This window comes from Aythya ferina (genome assembly GCF_964211825.1).
Source record: "Aythya ferina genome assembly, chromosome: 5".
NCBI classification, from domain to species: domain Eukaryota; kingdom Metazoa; phylum Chordata; class Aves; order Anseriformes; family Anatidae; genus Aythya; species Aythya ferina.
The window spans coordinates 26222523-26238313 of NC_140301.1; the positions used below are offsets into that span (position 1 = coordinate 26222523).

The window sequence follows — 15791 nt, forward strand, 5'->3', positions numbered from 1 at the left end:
ACATATTTAAGTGACTAAAATATTGCAGGGGGGGTGGAGTTAGATGATCTTTAAGTTCCCTTCCAACCTGAGCCATTCTACGATTGTTAATGGTAAGGATGTTAATAGGACCAGTTGTGTACGTTGATCGCTGAGGTATTCCCTGGCGAGCTAGATTTTTAATCAGTTTCAAGTAAAAGGAAGAAAATAAAGAAAAATCAACAATTATTTGAGAATAAAGGAATAATATTAAGAAAAAATCCCTTGGTTCACATAGTGTAATCTGAAAGCACATTCATGGAAATTACAAATATTCTCTAACAACAATAAATACAGAATATTAGTGTGTTCTAATTTTTAAAAAAGGAGAAGTTTACTGTTTGCCTTATATATAATACTTGGAGATTTACATAGGGCTATTACAGCATTGTATCTATAAGAAATCAATAAGATTGGAATGATTCTATAGCAATGTAAACTATATACTCATATTGTAAGATGTGTGTATATTTATAGTATTAAAGGTTATGAAAGGTTAATAGGATCTTTAGATGCAGACATTTATTAGTTATACTGCCCTCAGAGTGGTCTTAAGGAAAAAAAAAAAAAAAAAAAAAAAAAAAAAAAAAAAAAAAGAGGTCAGCAGGTCTTATGTCAGCAGAAATTCACCACCACTCCCACCTCTCTCACACCTTCTCTTTCTCTCTTCCGAATACACATACTATTTTACAGACACTAGTGAATCTAAAATCAAATGCCTAACATTGCAGGAATACTTCCTGAAGCAAAAATTGATTCAGTTTGCATAAAGATATTTTAAGAAGTGTAAACAGAAAACATAATTATTGCATACTGAAAGGTTGCATTCATAATAAAGGCTAAATGAAAAACAGTGCTGAGCACTGATGAAGACTCTTGGTATCCATACTACACTTCTTGCACAAAGCTACATATTGACAAAATCAGCTGTGAAACAGTTCAGACTTTTGTCTCTAATATGTCAGTGTAGTATTTTTCACATATATGCTAAAACTAACTTTTTTAAAAAATCGTGAGAAAAATAGACACTAAGAGTTACAAAAGCTTACTCAACAGCTATCTTGTCTCTTATAAATGCTTACTTAGGGGGAAGAAAATAAAAAAAAAATCAATAAATCAATGTTTCTGTTAATACAAAACAGTAGCTGGTTCAGCATAATAAGAATATGGCAAATAAACTGTATTCTTTCTATCAAATGCTCTAAATACTGGTCATAATATGCATTTGGTTAAAATGTAACAATTAAGCAGAATTAATCAGATACCAAATTAGAGTTCCTCTGGGATTCCTCTAGTAATCTGAGAAAAAAAAGTGGGGGAGAAGAAGAAAAGCAGTATGTGGGCAAAAAAAAAAAAAAATAGTTGTGCTTTTTCTAAAACGTGTATGCTCAGCAGAGCTGTGTGAAAATAATTAGGACATAAATTCAGACTCATACACTGGCTCTTGCAACCTCTGAAAACAAGTGAACTTAATTCAACCTATTCTTAATAAACTGATGGTGCTTTATCCAAAGTTGATTAAACTACTGCTTTAAGAGAATCACAGTTTCACACTTGGGAGCGTCAAGGAACACACTAAGGAAAAGTTGATTGTTTAAGGTCACAGCAAGGAAGTGGTACACATGAAAAGAAAATAAAAGAGGTACTTATCACATCCAATGCTCTGCATATTTCACAAAGATGAACTAGTACTTCTTCCTGTATGGCACAGGGAAAACAAAACAAAACAAAATCTCAGTCCAAAAAATGATAGGGGTAGAGCACAATATAATTCTTCTAGACTACAATTAGCTACTAAGTCTAAAAATTAGATGATTTATGAAACAATCATTATTCCAAAGAAATTTTTCCTTATGTCTGTTGTTTGAAAGCACAAATTCAGCTGCTCCATAGGCTCCATAGACACTACAAATTTTTGCAAGGAGAAAAACAGATAAGCTTGTATGATTTAACCACATGAGCTGGTACTGGCCCTTCAAAAATTGATCATGAGTTTGACTCCAACACTTTAAAACATTTAGCTTAGCACAAAACCAACTTTAATGAAAGTTACCAAGACATATTTCTATATATAGAATATCTATATTATATATAGATATTATATAGTATATATAATATCTAACATATTAGATATATAATATATATATTATAATATAATTTATATCTATTATATATACTATATATATACTATATGATATATATTATCCAGCAAATGTTGATGTAATCTCAGCAAAACAAAGTCCAGTTCAAATGCTTCACACATTTATCATCTAAAGTCTTTTAAAATTGTTTCTGTTGAATTTGAACTCCTTGTAAATTGTAACTAGTCTCTGATGCCTAACACATTGGCATACGCCATTGTTAAGAAAAATCAACAATAAAGCCAAAACTTATACAAATCTTAAAAAGAAAACAAACAAACAAACAAACAAAACCACAACCAAACAAACAAGCAAAACAAACAAAAAAAAAAAAACAGAGCATACCAAATTTAAGGTGACAGAGGAAAGCAATTAATACTCCCACTTACTCCAGGAAGAGGACTGGTATATAGAATTGGAACTACTTATTCTACTTCAAATTTTAAGGTGTTGGAAGTTTTCCAATCTTAACATTAATTCCAACAGATTTGAATTCAGTGGTCACACTGTTAGATAGCATAATTAGCTGACGAGTCATTTGTCAGACTGACTTTTAAAAAATGTAAATTTAACTTCAGCTTTTTGACTATTATTGTACTGCATATGAAAAAATATGAATATAGAAAGTAATCATAACTCCTGTAAGTATTTCATCAGGTTTTTTTCAGCAGTTGTCAGTATAAATCAGCAGGTTTTTTTTTTTTTTTTTTTTTTTTTTTTTAATATAGAAAAATGTATTGGTGCTTTTTCTTCTTCATTTAAGAACTGTTGCAATTCTCACCTGATGGCCACTATTTGATATTTCTAAAAGTACTAAATAACACGCAGTTTCCTGTGGTTTCAGCAGTGAAAGAACAATGAAAGCTGTACCAATACTTCCTGCCAGATATCTAGTGTATATGAGAATCAGAAAAAGAAAAACATGTTTCTTCTTTGCTTCTTGGAATTGTCAGCATCAAGGAAAAAAAGAGTGGAAAAAAGGAGGCAGGGAAGGAGAACAGGAAAAGAAACAACAAAGCAAGGTCAAAATGCCTATTAATAACAACAAAAAAAAAAGTGTTTTTTTTCTATGTTGGAAATATATATAGATATATTTATATTTACATACATCAGTAAGATGAGCAGGAACAACTGGTCCCAGAACCTGAACTTCTCAGCACTGAAAAGAAGGAAAGTCCTTAAGCAGGAGTAAGAGTAAATTTAGTATACGAAAGCTGCAGAAATAAAAATCTGTACTTCAAAATGCCTATAAAGAATTCTTCCATTCTGAAATAAAGCAACAATATCTAAATCCATCACTGCAGATGCATCAGTCATATCACTTGTGGATCACTTTGCATCTATTTACACTTACCAAACAGTTTTTAAACAAATCCACAGCCTCTTCTTCAGCACTGAAAACTTTATAAATGGTAAACTCAAAAGATATCTGAGACACTACTTAACTGTAGCTGTTTGCTGTCACATGACAAATACCATATGATGAGTTTTATACTGATGATCAGCTTAAACCTACCTCAGTTCTCAGTTTGCCTTGAGGGAAGCTATTCCAGACCATCACTTGTTTCAATGTCCAAATTATTTTCAGCCTTTTTATACTGCTTTGTTCTGAACTGCACAAAAAATCTTTACATATCCCAAGAAGACTGAGATTCATTTTTAAGAAAAGATGCGGTGATACATTATATTCACTAAAATTCCTTTTGTAGGAATGGGATTGCTCTTGATTTCAAACATGCTGCTTTTGTGAAGTACTTAATATATTCAATTTTCTGGGACAATACAAAACAGTTGATCATAGTAAATGACCCAGCCATTATCAAGACACCTAAAAAGACCTTGGATATTTTCTAATAATATTGACTTACCACTGGCCAGGAAAGCTTATGTCAGAATGAATCTGTATAGAAGAAAGATAGAGTATAATCACACAGTAAGCTTCAAGTTTTCAGTGTAAAAATTCATTACACTTCACACTTTGCTAAAGTGTTTTCTTTAGGTTCTGCATAAGTTACTTTTGTCATAAAGATTTTTCTTTTAATTTAAATATATCATTTCTAAAAGGAGGAATTCTATTACCACCATTAATTGCTCATCTTATCACTTGACAAATTTATCTGTCCATGACACAATAAACACTAGAATCTAAAACTGATTTGAACTGTTTCATAGAGACCAACTGATTCATCATGCATTAATCACTGAAACTCTTAATGAATCTTTTTCCTATAAAACTTTTCAAACATTACTCTCCAATTTAATAACCCCTTTCATTCAATTAGCACAGCTACATCTACAATTTCTTCATCTGTATGTCAAAATGGATGCCAAGAGCAGAGCATTCCAATTCAAATTATTTCTAATGAAGTCTGAATTTGCTGGTATTAGTACTTTCCAGATTATTACACAGAAGGATGTTTGGTAGTGTTAAGTAGAGATTTTAGAAGTAAGCAAATTTATAATTTTCTTTCCATGTAGGCTCATTTTGCAACATCTTTAATTCTAACATCTTTATATTCTAATATTTATGGCATCATTTCTCAGTATTTCATAAACTGAAAGGACATCGAGCATATCCTGAAAATGCCATTATTCATTTCATTTTATACCTATTGATTAAGTTGATCAAGAACAGGGTAGCAGGTTTTTTGGCGAGTTTTTTGTATATGCTGGACTATTTCAATTAATAAGAAAGTGTCACAGCAATACAATTAGCTGAAAACAACACACTAAGTGTATGAAGATGAAACAACTGGATGTACAAAGTAAATTATCTAAATTTACTACAGATCATCTACAGAACTTTTAATATTTTCCTCCATAAACATCCACAGAGTTTCCTAATCTAGACTGACGGTGCAAACTTTGTCACCAGCCCTCTAGTATCAAAGCCACGAGAATTCAATACGAAAATTTTACTCTGCACTCTAAGGCCTCTCAAAACACTCGCCTACAGACGTTGTAAATTAAGCATGCATTGACTTGTGTTTGGAACAATATTTTAAAAAATGGTATGCTTATCCCATGGAAGACAAAATTCTGCAGAAGAAGATCGCCTGGTTCCTCCATTTCATGGAAAGTTTCCTATTCATTATTTCTATTCACTCACAAAGGGAATTATCTTACTTTCCCTGTGTTCTTTCATGTTGGACAATCCCAGAAAAATTTCCACCTCTTTATTTGCTGTTTACTAAATTATTCCTTTAATCTCTTTGATACTTATCTTAAGAAGCTTGCACTATGCCCTACCCCATTTCAATTCTCACTTAGTGTCTGCCACTAAGCTGCATCTGCTGTTATTATATCAACTGAAATAGCTATTTCAGAATGCTCTTTGTGAAAATAAATTGTTTTCTTCATCTTAAACATAGACTTAACAGTTTGGTTTCCTCAGGGAAAATAATTTAAAATTTGAAATTTAGTATAACATTAATATAATATGTAATACTGTTAACACAATATATATTGCCAATGCCTTCACATTCTAGAGAGTTATGACCTGAACTATTTCATAACCAGATTTATAGACCTCGCTCACATCTTCTGTTGCTTGTAGGACCTTTACTTTCATTCCAACTAACAGTGAACAAATCAAAGTAATTCAGTAGAAATAGAAATGAAAAACCAAGAATGACATCACAGTACATCTAGTTTTATTCCCTTCAAGGAGACTGAGCATATGACTCAGACATACTGGGTGGCAACACTTATTCCCATTCCCCCAATTTCCTTCTTGAAATAAATATTTCTACTTAGCAGAAGGTATATCGTTAAGCAAAACCCATCTTCAAAAAGGAAGGAATTATAAAGAAAATCACAAACCTGCACTGTGCAAAAAGACTTCAAGGTTACTTCTCTAAGTAAATTCTAAGTAAAATATAATGTATAATGGGACATAAAAAAAAAAAATCTTAAGGAAGTTTTATGTCCTGACATGACTCCCAATTATTACTCTTTATATTTCTGTGGCCTTGAATAACATACTACCTTTCTAACTATCCATCCTCCCATTAATAAAGTCCAATCATTTTTATGTTTTAGAATTAGTATTAATGCTTCGAGGTGAAAAGCGCTGGAAGTATATAACTATCATGACTTAAATAATACTCTAATCCTAAAAAACAAACAAACAAAAAAGTATTTTCTGCTTAAAAACATCATGCCACCTATGTCTTCCAGTTCTTGGTTATAAAACAAGATACTGACATCCTTTGTAATACACTGGTCAACAGATCAGTACACTGAATGGTAGATAAATCTTTCAGCTTTTCAGCAATACTTCTAGTATAATCTGTTGATCACCATATTATGCAATATATGCATAGGGAAAAATAAAAAGTGTTGCATTGATGATTGGAGATAGATATTCAAGTACAGTGTACTATTTCTGCTTTGCAACAGGATTTAACTGTTTAGCTTTTTGATTGGGTAAATTTGAAAATGGCTGGCAAGAGCACATTTGCCTATGAGCAGTTAAAATTATCTATTAATGTGGTATTTAATCAGAAATGAAATTAAAAGACATTCACCTTTCTTCACATAAAAAGATTTTACATATCAGCACAATCAGATCTAATTCCATCTACAGTCAAAGCATGCAATAAACAAAATATGATTCAATAATATCAGAATCCACATTTTAAATTTAGAAGGGGACAATCTACAAAATCAAAAACCCAACCTAGATCATCTCAGAGACTGAAAAATTCCTGTGTATGGAAACAGACTGGAGAGAACAGAAAGAAAACCAAACCACAGTGAAGTTTTTCAAAATGTATTAAGATGCAGAGCTGGGATTATTGCAAAACTCCATTTTTGTGATGTAAAATGGACCCACTCATATCAACGAACATTCTCAGAAAAAAAAAATATCTCTTACATTAGTTTATTTAACCATGCTCTCAAGCTTATTAATATGAGACAGAAATATATTTACCTCAAATCACTCTTTTGAAAGGACAAATGGTGCCTTTACCATCTTCAAAGGATGATATAATGGTAATAACAAATGGACTCTTTTTGGGTTGGAGGTGTGAGGGGAGGGAGGAAAACGACGACAAACACTAACACCACCAGACAGATCTGGAAGGAAAGAAAAAAAATAGATAATAATTCTGTCATCTCTTGCTTTTCTTATGCTTTCCCTCTTCCCCACAAACATAGAAGTCGTATGCAAGATTAAAGGCCAGACAGGAAGTGCTGGAAATTATTTGTCATAAAAAAATGATCTCTCATGCAGAGACATGCCCAATGCCTGCACTTTATTAATTGAAATAATAGATCATAAGCATAAAACGCACACACTGAAAGGAAAAAAGGCCCCATTTTACTTATACAAGCCAATTATTCCCTCCGAGTTCATGGTGTAATATTTAGGCACTTGAAAGCAGACTATGAGGCATCGGTCACTTGGTGTCACACAGATTCATGGTAAAATCTTGAGACGACATTAAACTTAATGACCATAACATCCATCTTTGGCCCCTGCAAACTGGATTTTAAACCAGCCAGCCTAGTGTCAGACTTCTTAACTGGGGTCACTTTCTAACAGTAAGCACAAACGTGCCAAACTACATGTCATGCAGTGACCAGCAACAGATCATACAATACTCAAGGAATAACAAAACATATCTTCTATTATTGTAATCTACTAAATAGTAACTTGTTTTCACTACAGTGAACTTGCCAAAGAGCAGCGGGGTCAGCTATGGGCAAGCTTCCTTGATTAAGAAAGAACTTGGCATATGTCCCCCCAAAATGTGCCAGAAACTTTTAGAAGATAAATTAAAAAAAATTAGAAGATAATTAAAAATACTGTTTTAACAATGCTTGTATGCAGTAAGGCAGAGACATGTGGCCAGAAAACAAAAGTGCTAAGAATTTATTTTTTTTAATCTGACAGAATATGTAGGGAATTAATTTCATGCAATAGATGATACAAGCTAATTACTCCTTTACATTAACTGGAAGAAAATAAAAATGCTCTCAGCTACTTTATTGGGTTTCCGAGCTACATAAAGCACCTCTTCAGTCCTGTAACTCTGAATATGCCTCTCAGGTTTTTCACCTACTTAACTCTTTTTCCTTCTCTGACTCTTCTCTTTTCATCCCTTGGTATTTCCATTTCTCTGTCATTGCATAATGTATGGGTTATTTGCAATCTGCTTAGCAAATATGCTGTTCTTCATTGTTATGTGTGCAGCTTGTTCTGAATTTTAGAATAATAGTAATTGGTAAAAAAAAAAAAAAAAAAAAAAAAAAAAGGCTTAAAGAGGATCATAGTGTATTACTTATAGCACTCTACCACTGACCCCTAATGATGGGCATTGAATAATACTGAAAAATTGATGTCAATTATTTTAGTTTAAAATAATTTTTTAAACTAAAATAATTTTAGTTTAAATTTTCTTTTTTTTATCCAAGATGGAAATGTGCATGGTAGACCATTTACAGCATTGTCTAGTATATCAAAAGGAAAAGTTGCACAGGGAAAGCAGAGTGTAAGAACCTTTCAACAGTCTTCTATAATATAAGCTATGATGGATCTAATTCTAGTATTTTAATATTACTGAACAAGAGGTGATCACAAATATCTAGGTTTTCAATATTTTCAGACACTATGGATTAATTTTTTTTTAAGTAGTATGGAATTTCTTAATGGTAACCATGGAATGAAGCTGTGTTAATGTAACAATATTCAGCTGTTAAAGTAATTATTCGTGACACCGTTATTCTTCTCTAAGATATAAATATTTCAGTGCAACTGGCTAGTTACCACAGTTCAAAAAAAAAAAAAAAAAATGGCAACTTGATGGAGTCACAGTAGATTTTTTTTTTTTGACTGATTTTAAATTGGCAGAAATTCTTTTTTACTAAAGAAGTGGCTAACAATTTAAATCTTCTATAACAATAAATTTTAAGTTCTCATATTAATTGAATCTAGAAACAAGGAAATTAAAATAAATCAATCTTATGCCACTGATTTAAGACATGAGATACTGTTGTAGATGTTAAATTAGAAACAGGTATGAGTCTAGCATGAGTGTAGTCAATAAAAACAAAAACAGGCATAAGTATAGATCAAAATGAGACAAAGGAGAAATATGAGCCTCAGAGGAAAATCATAATTTCAAGTTTCACAGGATCAGGTGAATTCTACCTTGCAAACGCAACTATGAGAACATGATGGAAGATCCTAAATGGTCTATAAATTTAATGATCTGAATATTGAGGTAAAGAAAGAACAAGATCATGTCCATATTTTCTCCTTTTCGAGTCTGTTGAACACATTATTGAAAATAAATAATTAAAAATATTAGGACCAACAGCTTTTTCCTTGGCTGAGGACTTCAGTAGATTCAGTATGACAATATACAATATTTATGACTTTTATTAACTTGAGAAGAAGAATGCGATGAGTATTTCACATCGAGATGATACGTTATCCTTTTTTTACTATACTTTATTTCCCCCCATCAATCTATTACTGATTCCCCTCTCTCAACTTTCTGACCTTCTTTCATAGCTTTTTTTTTTTCTTTTTTTAACTCCGTGTATACCACAGAAGACTCCAATTTGATTGAACTATTTTTTTTTAAACCATCTATAGTTACCAATAGCTAGTGGAGGGGGAAACAAACAAACAAAAACAAAACAAAAACAACAACAACAACAACAAAAAAAAAACACAATAGTACTAGAAGAGCTTTCTCATGCTAAAGTAATAAGTCTAGTTACCCATAGTATCAGTTGACTACCATCAGTTAGTTTGATTTTTATTGCTAACTCCCCTTTCACCAGGAAGCAGAATTCTTGTTTGTTATTTTTTCATGAAAAGATGAAGTGCTAACTGGTTTGGAATTAATTCACAGTTGGGATGGATCTTTTAGAACTTGCAGTAACAGCTGGAAACAATTGCCTTTTTCACAAAGTATTAACAACATTAAACAAATATCTCATGATTTTCATTGCAACTCACTTCCTTTAAGAAGCCATGGTTTGTTTACACTTGGGATATTTTTTTTCCGGTGTATTTATTAATGGGATCAAGCATCTGATACAATGGCAATCTACAATGTCTGTATCACTAAGCTCTGCTATATTCTCCTCAGTCAAAACAAATTTTTATTCAAAACTGGTAGTGTTTAGAAGTTTTGTAATATAAACCACATTTTACAGACAATCCATACTTTCCCCTTTAGTTTTGAAATGAATGATTGCAGCTTGTTCTGAAAGGCTCATGCATAATTTAGTTATTTGTCCCCCAAATTTACTCAAAGGGACTTTAACACCCCATCCCCCCCAATTCCAACCAATAAAAAAAGAAAAATTGGAATCACTTGAATTCACCCAAGGTAGTGACAGATACCTTACCTGTACTATAAGATGAATACCATCTATAAAGATTTTCTCTTTAACTATGTTATCCTTTGTCATATACATTTTAACTTATTTACAGTCATAAAACGTTCTTGCCCTTTATAAGCAAAAAGAATGACAAAACAGCAGTTTAAAAGAATTTCAGAATATTAACTAACCTCTCCTTCCTCAGTTATTCAAGTAACTCCCTTTTAACATCACACCTCTTGATCAAACCAGCAGTTTAAGAAACACAGGACTGAAACATTTATGATTTTTAATCATACACTTGTAAATTTAAGAGCAGTACTTGGATGTGAGAGTAATAAGTACTTTTATCCACATCAGAGCAAATGGTGTTTTACTTTTTCCATACAAAAGGTAACACACTAAGAAAAAGAGCACACTAGCCAACGATGTCTGGTGATCTCCCTGTGCCATGAATATATCATTTTTTCATTGCATATTTACTTTTAATTGATTAATAAGAACAAGGATGTAGTAAGTCAACTGTAAATATCAAGAAACTAAATGCAGAGTATGTCTTCAATAAACTTCAATAAAATAAGAGACTGTAATGGTTTTCTTCAGTGATTATTTTTAAGCAAAACCTTTGCTAAAACATCTATTCTTCTCAGGAGTTCAAGCTTTTGCAAATAGTAAGATGTACATCAACCTTCTGCTAACACAGCAGTAGTTGTTTTTATACATACAGACACAGACAGTGATGGATCTTCTAAGCCATACAATTTACCAGCAGATTTAGGAATACAGCCTGAGAGCATTGAATCTTAATCTCCCTTCACTGAAGCAAAAAATAAATAAATAAAAAATCTTCTTCTAAGGATTATTTTTAAAAAGTAAATCCAAAAGAAGTAATTTATGTAAAATAGTACACAAGGTAGATCATCATTTTAGAGTTAAACAACTCCCTCCTGCCCCCCCACGAAAAAAAAGAGGTCATGTCAAAATAATTTAGAAACTTGCATGTCTGTTGATGTCCTTTGAAATGCTTTCTGAACCCTATATTTTTGGTATTTCATGCATTCAGCCCTGTAGCTAGTAAATACAGCATGCAATTGACTGAAAAAAGAGCAAGGTATAAAATGCATGTTAGCAAATATATAAAATAATACATCTGCTGAAGAATTTAGGATGGCTTGTCATAATTCTCCTGAAGCTGCCTTCAGAGGGGCAGCTGAAGGGTGAGCTGATAAACCAGATAAATGGATAGATAATAAAAGTGTGTGCATAACAATTCTAACAGTGCTGTTATTATTGAAACTTTCCCCATAATACAGTTTTTTTTTTTTTTAAATCATTAGATCAAGACTAACAGTAATTTTTTGATTACTGTGTTTTCAGTAACTTAAAAAAAAAAATACACATAATGTGCGTTTTTCTTTTGCCTACAGCAGAATTTGGAGAGTAATAGCATCTGTTGCAAGTCTTGGTTCTTGTGTTTAAAAATAAGCTATTGTTCATTAGGAGGAATTCTTGTTTCTAGGCTGATTGCTATAACATTGTGTATAAACATTCCTTCTAAAGACAAACAACTCAGGACTGAATTTTTAAGTAGCCTCCAAAGAAAAATAAACTATTTGAGAAAATAACACTGTTGAAATAAAACTTTTAATTAAAAGTATGTTGGAAACACTGTCCTGAGATGTTTTTCATAATGTTCTACCCACAGTATATGCCATCATGACTCACCATCCATTAAAAAAAAAAAAAAAAAATCACAAAATTAACTCAGTATCAGTTTTCAAAACTACATGAAAATTCATTGCCCAATAGTTAACATACTGAGGAGCTATGAAGGTAGACACAGAGCTACAGAATTAATTCCTTAATACAAATTCTGTTAGTCACTCAATTTAAATACATACGTGAGTTTATACATGACAGGGCCCAGTTTATAACATCTTAGAACAAACGCAAACCAAACGCAATGAAAGTTTAGAAACATTCTCATCCCCCAAATTACAGTAAACCTTGACATATTTTAAGCATATTATATAATTTATTTGCTGCTGTTAATGACTGTTGCTATCTGCTATGTATAAGCTGTATATGAGCAGCAAACCAATAGCCTTGATGACATATGCAGCTCTATAGAAATTACCTCAAAAAGTAGTAGCTTAGCTTTCATTTCTACTTCCTCCTCAACACTCATTTCTCTCCTCTCCAAGTGACTTATTTAGCAGTGGTAAACACATTCTTATGCCTCCATCATCCTTCTGTTTATTTGCATCTAGTAACAATAAATATTTATTGTCAGTGTTTAGCGCAACATGATAGACCAAACAGGTCAGCGAGTGCTTGTCATCTCTGGAATTTGTTTACATTTTCTGCATAAGAAGAGACAGTATTAACAGAGCTTATTAGACTGACATATTACAATCACAATTTTCAGAACATGAAGGTCTACATGAATGGATATTGAGGTTTTATGCCAGCACAAGGAAATAATACGTTTTCGAACACAGGGTAAAAATTTCACAGTGACCTACGGCATATAACCAAGGACCACACAATAGAAATATATTAATTTTTTGCTTCTATTTTCTCTAATATGTTCTTATAGAAAATTCTCAGTAATAGGATATGTTTTATAAGTACTTTTGGAAATGTAATATGGAATAAGAACTCTTAGGTTAAAGGACCCTTTATTTTTAAGGGTTCATACACTATTACACATCAAAAAGAAGACTTCAAAACCAGATGGCTGAAAAACTGTTTTGGTTGTATCCAAAGCAAAATGCAATTTAACAACTCAAGTGAGCTCTTCATTCAAGGCAGGGAGGGAGACAACACCACAAAGCCACAACATAGTCTCTACCTTATTAAAAAATAAAAAAATAAAAAAAAAAATCAGACAGTCCTTGGCAATGATCCATAACGTGTCTTCAGAGACCCCCACCTTACTATAAATGGTTCTGAGATAACCAGCTCTAACACGTACTGTCTGCTTAAACTTGCTATGGCCTTAATATTTACCATGTTTAAGATACTCTTCCATTTTACAACTAACTTTAATCTTTCTCCTTTTATTTTACCAGCTAATGGAAGTACGTCAGAGACACAATTATCCCACACATTAATTTAAATAAAGAAGTCCTCTTGCGATTATAATGTATACTTCCAGCTGAGATCATTTATACATTTAATCTGGTCACTATCACATAACCTTCATTTGACTTCAAACCCGATTGATGAGTTTGAGACAAAGTTCGTGATGTTTAAAACAAAGCAAAAAACCCTCGTCTTATTTCCTACCTCTCCCTCCTGGCTCACCCTGCGGTGGTTCTGAACCTTTCCACACGGGGTTCAGGAGGAGCCTGACCCAAATTTGAGCCGAGCGGTCTCTCCCCGGGCCACTCGGGCAGCAGCGCCGCAGCTACCACAGGAGGCAGCCTCGCTCTCGCCGTTCACTTAGGCAGGTCACCGGAGAAGGCGGCGTTTAGCGAAGCTCAGAAGAGTTAAGTAACCAGGAATTCACTTATTTTACTTTTATTACACGTTTGTAGCGGGCAGGTGAAGTTAGCTCCCTCGGGGGCACGCAGCCCGGAGCGGGCTCCGGCCGGCTGCCCTCAGGAGCGGCAGGAAAGCTGCCTCCAGAGCAGCTCCCTGCAGCCGGACCCCTGGCGGCCCGAGACACGATTATTTTGAATTATTTGAGGGCAAGATTATTTGAATTATTTTGAGGGCCCGCCGTGTAAGGTTTAACTGGTATTACGTTGCCGAGCCCAGCACCGTCATATAGCGCAGAAACTTCACGAGTTTAAGCAAACCTCATTAAGCACACGCTTCTTACTCTACTTCAGGGACCTGCTCGGGCCTGCCCGCTGCCAGCGCAGCCGGCACCGAGAGCCCGGTGCCGGGAGCAGAGCCCTGTGGCGGCGGGGCGGCCGCCGGGCCCCCGGCCCCATCCGCCCCCGTTCCTTGCTGCTGGCAGGGGAGAGCCGCTCCCTCGCCGCGGCAGAAAGGCTTTCCAGTGAGGAACTGGGGGCGAGGGGAAGAGATTTCCTCAGGCTGGGTGTGCGAACTCCAGTGACCGTGCTTTCCTGGAAAGAAGGACGGAAGGAAGGAAAAGGTTTCCTTCAGGCGTGCCCCTCGACAGGTGAGTACCGCGCCTTTCCGCTCAGAGGTTTTGGGGCATTTGGGGTCGGACTGCCTAGGACCAAAAAGTCATACTCGGCGGCACCGCCAAAAAGACTCCTGTGGTCATTCGGCTGTTAAACGCTTCCAGCGTTTATGGCAAGCCTTTTTTCCGAGCAGTACTGCAGTGTGCAGTCTGCACTGCGACTCCAAAGCTAATTAGTCCGGGCAGCTTGTAGCTCATCACAGGACCTGCTGAGCCTGCTGGTTCCGCAATGTTGAAAAGTTGCAGCTGAAGAAGCAGAGGGGGGAGCCAAGGGGCGGGCTGCGTGTGGGAGGGCTGGCATCCATCCTGCACCCACTGCTGGCTTCTTAGAGCTCGTAATTAGGGCTGAGCTGAACACAGGTGTTTTCAAGGGTCATGTAACAATGCTGAGGTTTCATGAACAGAAACACAGAACTAGAAACAAACAAACCAAACAGCAAGCAAAGCAAAATTTGTACTATTTAGAAAATATATATATATATTTTTCCTGAGTCACTAGATTTAGCTATTAATGCTTTAAAGTTAGGTGAGAGTATAAAAATTATCTAAAAAATTATAGAACTACTTAAAACCAAATTCTGAGGCATGCCAAACTGAAAAATTAAGAAATCGGAATAAGCTTTGGAGACACAAGAATTCAAATTGTTGAGGTAATTACAGATTTTGGAGTTTTATGGAGCCCTGATTGTAATGGGGATGAGGCACCCAGACCAGTCGGGGAATAGCAGAAACTCCTGTTTTTGCATGGAAACAAAGGCAGGTCACACTGCAGTTTTTGGCAGAGAGTCCTTTAGCGACAGGTGTTCCTTTTGGACTGGTACATAGTTTTACCTAGGCTTTGAGTTTAGCTTTAGATAAAACATAGGTTTTTATCTAGAGTGCAATCAATGTCTCCTTGTCATTATAGTAAATAAATTCATTTTCTCTGTATCCATCACAGGAATATAAATGATTAAATTTCATATTTCTAGAGTAGCTCAGCATAGTTGAGCCAAAAGTTAGTCCAAAGTAGTAAATGAAATGCAAAATAAATAAATAAATAAATAAATAAATAAAGGTATTTTAGCATCTTTCATTCAGATCTTTACTCCTGTATCTTGGGAGTATATGGAAGAATTAATTGCATA

General features: G+C 34.3%; 1 protein-coding gene and 1 long non-coding RNA gene across 3 annotated transcripts in view; one reads left to right on the top strand and one right to left on the bottom strand.

The window, feature by feature from the left end:
* Positions 1-1390: 1390 nt before the first annotated feature.
* Positions 1391-13915, bottom strand: LOC311437141. 2 transcript variants are annotated; one of them, XR_014693318.1, is made up of 5 exons: positions 13797-13915; positions 7096-7241; positions 4028-4059; positions 3268-3318; positions 1391-1716 (listed from the first exon to the last, which is right to left on the bottom strand). It is a non-coding gene; the product is annotated as an uncharacterized lncRNA (long non-coding RNA). The 2 variants fall into 2 exon arrangements; XR_014693319.1 differs by lacking the exon at positions 13797-13915 and adding an exon at positions 12643-12759.
* A 109-nt stretch (positions 13916-14024) lies between these two features.
* The window catches only part of RYR3 (ryanodine receptor 3), a 234846-nt gene continuing 233079 nt past the window's right edge, over positions 14025-15791 (top strand). The window contains exon 1 of the mRNA XM_084519997.1: positions 14025-14640. The gene's annotated coding sequence lies outside the window, so the exon portion shown is untranslated. The remainder of the gene's footprint in view (positions 14641-15791) is intronic.